The 6,985-nt window shown below is 50.3% G+C and overlaps 1 protein-coding gene across 2 annotated transcripts in view; it reads right to left on the reverse strand.

The window, feature by feature from the left end:
* Positions 1-4,273, reverse strand: part of DRP2 (dystrophin related protein 2) — a 39,241-nt gene extending 34,968 nt beyond the window's left edge. The window contains exon 1 of one of the 2 annotated variants that reach the window (XM_043974373.1): positions 3,790-4,273. The gene's annotated coding sequence lies outside the window, so the exon portion shown is untranslated. The remainder of the gene's footprint in view (positions 1-3,789) is intronic. The other variant, XM_043974372.1, reaches the window with a different exon arrangement.
* Positions 4,274-6,985: the final 2,712 nt, after the last annotated feature.

Here is a 6,985-nt window from a genome sequence, read left to right on the forward strand (position 1 = left end):
TGGAAGATATGATTACTATAGTTTCTCACTGGATTTATTGCTCATTATTTTGTCTGATGTGAGCTTCAGGGCTTGGCTGGAGTAGGTATGGGAGAAGCTGGGCAGCCTGCCTTTTTCTTGTTCAGTCAGCCATCTGGGCAGGAAGTCCTGCTCTACCTATTTTGTGCATAACCTGTATAGTTATGTGTTGTCTCTCTTCAAGGTCAGGGGCCATTTTCCTTTAGTCTGTGTTCCCCTCAGCACCAAGGACAGTGGCTGACATTCAATAAATGCTTGTTGCTTGAAAATAGATAAAGTAAACACCAAGTAATTTGGCAGGAAATATTAACAACTATCAATGTGGGGAATCAGGAAAAGCCACATGTCCAATCTGGTACTTCAGGGAGCTGGAGGAGAGGAAGAAGAGCATTGTGGATGTAGGGGCGTGCAAAGGCCCAGAGGTGGGCAATGGAAAGCCTTGTATGGGGAACAGTTTAGCTGGAGTAGCATATGTAAAGGAGAAGGATGGGTGGCCGGGAGGCAGTCTGGGTGAGGCCTTTTGTCAAACAGAGTGGTAAGAGGAAGGCATTAGAGGAGTGCTGTGCTTTAGGGACTATATCCAAGGTGGACAGAAGAGGGGAGAGACTGGAAGCAGAGACACTGGTGAAGAGCCTCAAGCCCAGCTGAGGTGGTGAAGGCCACAGAAGCAAAGAGATGACAACAGATGAGAGAGGCTATAGGGTGGAACTGACAAAACTTGGCAACTGAAGGAAGGGGAACCCGAATACTGAGATGATTGTGCCTTCCGAAGAGACAGGAACTTTGAAAAACAGCAGTTGGAGATATGAGACGAGAGATCAGGAGAGAGATGAGGGCTAGATACGTTGATCTGGGAGTCCTCGTCACAGAAATGAGATCACCAAGCAAGTGTTAGAAAAAGAAGAGAGCCCTGGAGTCAGGAGGACCTGAGTTCAAATCCAGCCTTAGACACTTGACACTTACTAGCTATGTGACCCTGGGCAAGTCACTTAACCCCAATTGCCTCAGCAAAAAAAAAAAAAGAAAGAAAGAAAGAAAGAAAAGAAAAGAAAAAAGAAAGAGAAGAGAGCCCAGGACAGAGGCATATCCCCTGGATATGGAAAGAACAGATGATGAGACAGTGGCAGAGGACTACTGAGACAGGATGTTGGTTACATTGTTCCCACAGGGTCCCGGAGCACTTACAAAGAGCTAGATTAGGCTCAGTGTCAGCAAAGGCTTCCCAACAATGAGATTTGGCCCATTGTAGCACTCAGGTCTTCAAGCAGAAGGTATGTCCCTTCTGACGAGGCACAGGGAAATAAGAAAGTGGGGGAAGGGGAGGGGAGAGCACAGCCACTGGCTCTAAATCCACAGGAATGGCCTGTGTTCTGCCCCGTCCAGGGAGCGCACATGCGGAAGCTACAGCTGAGTCCCAGGAGGGGCAAACCCTAGTAGGGTGGAGGGCCCGAAAGACCGAGACAGCACTAGAATGGCTTTGTTTCCGGGGAGAAGGGAGACCCAGAAGAGCACGTGGCATAGCGAATTCCTAACCTTCTACCTAGACTCAAAGAATTTCAAGCCAGTGAGAGGGAGGTGGAGGCAACAGTGAGAGTCCTAAAGAACCAGCCCTTCCTTGAAAGGGGCTGCCCTGTCACTGTGCAGCTTCCTGACCTCGGCCCGCCTAGGCAGGGCAAGTGGCAGGGAGGCTTGTTGAAAGATGGGCATCTGACAGCCAGCAGGGCTCTGCTCCATGAACTCCTCTTGAAAACTGCCTGCAAAAACTGAAGGGCAAAAAACTCGGGTCCTACTCTAGGCCTGCTTCGTTGAACCAGAAGAATTTTACATCTGGAAAGGATCTTAGGGATCAGCCAAGCCAACCCTGAGTTCACAGGGGGCAAAAGTAAAGAGACAATTCCTGGGCAGCTGCCTGTCAGGCAATTCCCAGAAGTCAAATCCTATTTTCCACTCATTTCCATTATAAACTTGGAATTCCCATAAGGAAGGGGAAAAATTAGTCCCAAGAGCTAATAAACATTACACTGAAGAGTGAAACAAATCTCCTTAAAGGCGAAAGGTCATTGTCCGATAACCATAAGCCAGAGTGGAAATCCTACTGCATCAAAGCTTAACACACCCTGTGTCCCTCAAGAGGCAGACCCATGGGAGAAGAAACCATGTTCTCCATTGCCTGGCCAGCCCGAGCAGTCTTCATCCTGATTTCCAAGCAAGACCAAGATTTGCATTTAGAAACTCTTAACTCTTAGCTGTTTCTCCCAAAGGGCTACAACCCAGCTACATCTCAGTCACTGTTGTGTCTGGTTAGTATCCTTTGTTAGGAAAGATAGCAGCAAAGTACAGTTCTGACATCCATGAATGATGACATCATGACGAACACACCAACACCACGAGGAGCTCTTTCATACAGGGGCACACCTATATAGGCTGAGTGGGCCCTCTTGGGCTTTCTTACGGATCCCCTGAGACCTTCAGGGACTCTCCTCAGGGGAGGAGGACCTTCCTCCAGGATCCACTCCCCAGCTTAGCTGAAATGACCCTCCCCTCCATGAGCTCAGTGCAGGCCCATGCCCCAAGCACCAGAAAGCATGGGCTGGAGGCCTTTGGAAGGGTCCGGCCAGGGCAGGGCAGGGCAAGGCAGAGTGCCTTGAGAAACGCTAAGTGCTAGAGTATCATGGGGCAGCACAACACAGCACAGACCTGCATACCTAGGCAGGGGGACTGGTAACAGAGACCTTCCCTTACTACCTTCCATATGTCTGCCATTTACATTTCCAGCACCCCAGTATCTGGCGGGGGACTGGTCTGGATGCAGCGAGCAGCCCTATTCCAGATCCCACTGGGCTGTGGCTGTCCCTGGGGGGTTCCAAGATGGCTTACCTGAGGGGTTCTACCTAAATAGCTTAAGAGAAAGCAGGAGCTAAGGTGAATTGGACACAGGGCTGTGGGAAAAGGCATTTGCCTGTTTGATCAACTAAGGAGGGAGAAGGAGAAAAAGAAAAAGAAAAACGCCTTCCTCTCTGGGCAGCAAACAGGCAAGGCAGGGCAGGGCAGGGCAGTGGCTAGGGCCCTCCCGCCCTCCGGTACCTGCTGTTCGCGGGGAGGGGAGACAATCGAGGCCAGGCTGAAGAGTGGGGGGAGGGCAGAGGTGAAGCTGGCAAGCTCTGTCTGGCTTACTCGTTCCAGGCTAGTTCTAAGGAGTAGCCCGGCACTTTCCAGGTGGTCGGGGGGGGGGGCGGGGGAGGGGGAGGGGGAAGGGGGTGGCGGTGCTGGTGGAAATGCCACAGGCAAGAAAATATGCGGCAGGCGGGGAGTGTGGAACTTGGGGTGGGCAGCACAGCCCCCTGGATTCCCAGGCTCCTCTTGGGACCCTCTCCTGCGTCCCGGGTGCCGGACTGGCCACTTATTTGCTGAGGGGGAGAGCTCCCAGGCCCCACCCCTCTCCTCTTCCCATCAGCAAATTAGCTCTTGGAACAAAGCCTGGAAATGACAAGAGAATAGCTCCCCCCCAAAAAAAAACCCCAAAACTAAAGGAGCAAAACTAGTCCCCTTCCTCTTTGTGTGGTCCCCCATCCCAGCCCTGGGATTTCTTCCTCATATACTGAGCAACCCTTTGGGCAAGTTTCCCCTGAAGCATATACATGAACAGGAAATCCGGGTGCAAACGCACACAGCCCGCCCGCACACATGGATCCCCCACACACACCATAGGTCCCCCCCAGCCCGCCACCTGAGCCCGGGCAAAGGCTGGAGAGCAGTTTTTCCATGGCCTACCTTGCAATCCTGTCAGGTCGCGGAAGCAGGCGGCAGCTGAAGGCAAGGCGGGAGGCGAGGGGCTGGACTGCCTCTGTGAATCAGCAAAGAAGTCGCTGTGACAGGGATGCCCACAGCTGCTGTGTGCACACTCTCCTCCTCTGGCTCCTCCACCCCCTTCCCCTCTCCCCCTCCTCCTCTCTTCCCCCTCCTCCTCCTCCTGGTTCTCAGTGTTGCTATGCAATCATATCGCCAGGTCTAACAGCATCACTCCGACCTCAGGCAAAGATACCCTTGACTGGGCGAACGCAGGAGGAGAAAGGACAATCCTGAAAAGCTGACGGCCCAGGGGGCTCTGGGGAGGAAACAAGAGGAGGAGGAAGGGGAGGAGGAGGGGGAGGAGGAGGAGCCCTCAGAGGCTGGGGTGCTTGGGAAGGGGTGGGAGAGTGGAGCCCAGAAAGGAGGGAGGCGATCAAAGAGTGAGCCAGGCTCACAACGTTGTTGAGGAGAGACCCGAACCCCACTTAGCACAGACACAAGCCAGAAGCACCACTAACCACTTTGGGTTCTCCTGGGAGGAGAAAAATGTTGGGAGGGGGAGGATCCTCTCCAGTGAACAGGAGAAGGCTCAGTCCCTTCTCAGTTCTCAGCTTTTCCCTCACCCCCCATTACATCTGTGTAACCACAGGGTCTTAACCTGGATAGGAAGCAAAATGGACCCTCCTTGCCCCATACCATCTCCCTTCTCCCCACCCCCTCAGTCCCAGCCTTTACTACCCTCACCAGCAGTGGGGCAGAGGGATACAGATATCGACTCAGAAGGTTTGGGGGGCATTCAGGAGTGGAGCCCAGGGAGGGGGAGAGGAGAATGGGCTCCTCCATCCCATCTCCACTAGAGACACTGTGACCCTTGGCCTTAGCTCCTTTGTAAAGTGTAAGCTTGATGAGGGCAGGCATTATCTCAGTTCTGTCTTTGTGTCTTCAGCACCTGGGTAGTCCCTGGCACACAGTAAGCACTTAAGAAATCCAAGGTCCTGCAGGCAGGCAAAGGGCGATTCCCTGCCCTGAGGAATGACTCTGACTTGGCTCTGTAAACTGGGACCATCTTGGGTTTCACAACTGACACTGTTTCCTGACCCAAATGAGCTAAGATTTGACTGACAAAGTATTGCATAAGTGCTTCCTATGGGCCAGGTACTTTGTTAAGTTCTGAGCATATACGAGCACAAGCAAGCCATACAGGAATATGATCTTTTCCCATTTTTTGTTTGTCTCTGACAGGTTTGCACTGGCTCAACCTGAAGCCCCGTAGACATTCCTATCTTTAAGTTCTAGAAGACTCTTCTGGTATGAGCACATGGTCTTTCCTTTTGCAGGATCCCTTTGGGCTTGTCCTACCCCATTCCACCAATGAGTGGGTCTCAGACCAGTCAACTGAGGACAGTTAAATTGTGGTCAGCAAAATTAGCTTGAGACAGTTAAGCTGTGGTCAGCAGTTAGATGGATAATTGAGTCTCACTTCAGAGAAGTCAAGGGACTGAAAGGTGAAATTGCCCTCTATGGCTTTCTGACTGTAAGCTAGCTATGCCCATTTAGCCTACTGTCCTGACTGCCTGTAAGAGAAATGCACCAGTGCCCAGAAAGTCAGCCTTCCATGCCCAGTGGTATGCCTGACTTTTTTTTCCTTTTTTTCTGGATAGAAATAGGAAACCAACACAAAATGGTCTGATGACTTTTTGTTAAAAACCTGTAAAATTATTTCATTGTACCTCAGTTTCCCCCACTTGTCAAGTGGGAGCAATAGTGCCAGCTGATTTGGTTTGCTTGTGGTTTCTGCAGCAGTAATTGAAGCTGAGTGATTCTGGGCCTCTGGAGTGCTCTCTGGAAAGCTTAGTTAATGACAGGCGTATTATACTTGAGACTAATGCAAAGAGGTTTCAATGGCCAGTCGAATGGTTGGGGGTGGGAGAAGACAGAGAGAGAATATGGGGAAAGGGAGTAGGACTGTGGCTACAGCTGCTTCTATGAAGAAGGCAGTGGGGAGAGATGATTCTTTTGATTTCCTGTGGAACTGCCAAGTTCCTTCCTGCCGTTCTTTGGGCCACCAGCCCCAAAGAGATTAGGCCAGGCCCTAGCAAGCTCTGTCGGGGGGATGCAAGGAGCAACCGGGATGAAGGGTCTGGGGCTTCCTGTTCTACTTAAACCCTCAGTGTGCTACTGCAGCTTCTTCCTAGGAGAGACTGTCTTGGCTGGGGTTTGGGCCAAGTGGTTGGGGGGCCTGTTATGTGCTGTTGGCTTGGGTTTGCGGAAGCATATTAAAGTCTCCTTTTAGTGCCCTGGAAAAAAAAGGAAAAATATTCCTTCCAAAGTCCTTTCCAGACTTGAATTTTCTACCTGAAGGAAGGAAACTTTATTAGTATTTAATTGAACTTCTTAGGAAACAATGGCTTGCACTAAAATCTTCTCTCTCTTTCTCTTTGGCCTAATCCCTTTCTTTTAAGAAAGAGTGTGACAATTCAACAAGAAAGAAAGCTAAGGCCCTGGAAAGTGGATTAAGAGTGGCCATCACACTTCCAACAAAGTTCTCTGCCTTCTCCCCTCGCTGAAGGACTCAGAACAGAAGAAGGCCATCTCTTGGTTACTTTGGGCACCAGCTAGGGTTTGTCGAGGGGTTCTGAGGGGACATCATAGGATTGAGTGGTTTTAGGAAAACTTCAAGATTAAGTGACTTGTGGACCTTTCTGGCAGAGACAAGATGGCAGAGGAAAGGCAGTGACTTTCTGGACCTCTCCCCACGATCCCTCCAAAGAGCTTCAAATAATGCCACAAGACTAAATGACTTGTTCTGGGTTGATGAAGCAAATTATTAACTTGTACTTCACCCAAAGTTGTATAACTATATTTGATCACATTATGAAATTTTCCTTGTTCAAAAATCCTATGAGTGTGACTTCCAAATGGTTTGAGTTGAAGAGAGACATCTGAAGGCATGAGGGATCTGACAATGCTTGAGTCCAAATAATGATAAATTAACCACCTAGCTGTTTCTGGAAGAGTTGTGCCCCAAACACAGCAGTCAGAGTTTTTCAGTGGGTGACAAGGTGGGATCTGCTTTCTCAGGGTGTAAACTGTACAAAATTCACTGTGAGTTTAGACATAGGTGGCGACTTTCAAGTCCTTGCTCCAGGACATCAAAGTTTGGCCACTTTTCAGAATG

Source organism: Dromiciops gliroides, chromosome X (assembly GCF_019393635.1).
Source record: "Dromiciops gliroides isolate mDroGli1 chromosome X, mDroGli1.pri, whole genome shotgun sequence".
NCBI lineage: Eukaryota > Metazoa > Chordata > Mammalia > Microbiotheria > Microbiotheriidae > Dromiciops > Dromiciops gliroides.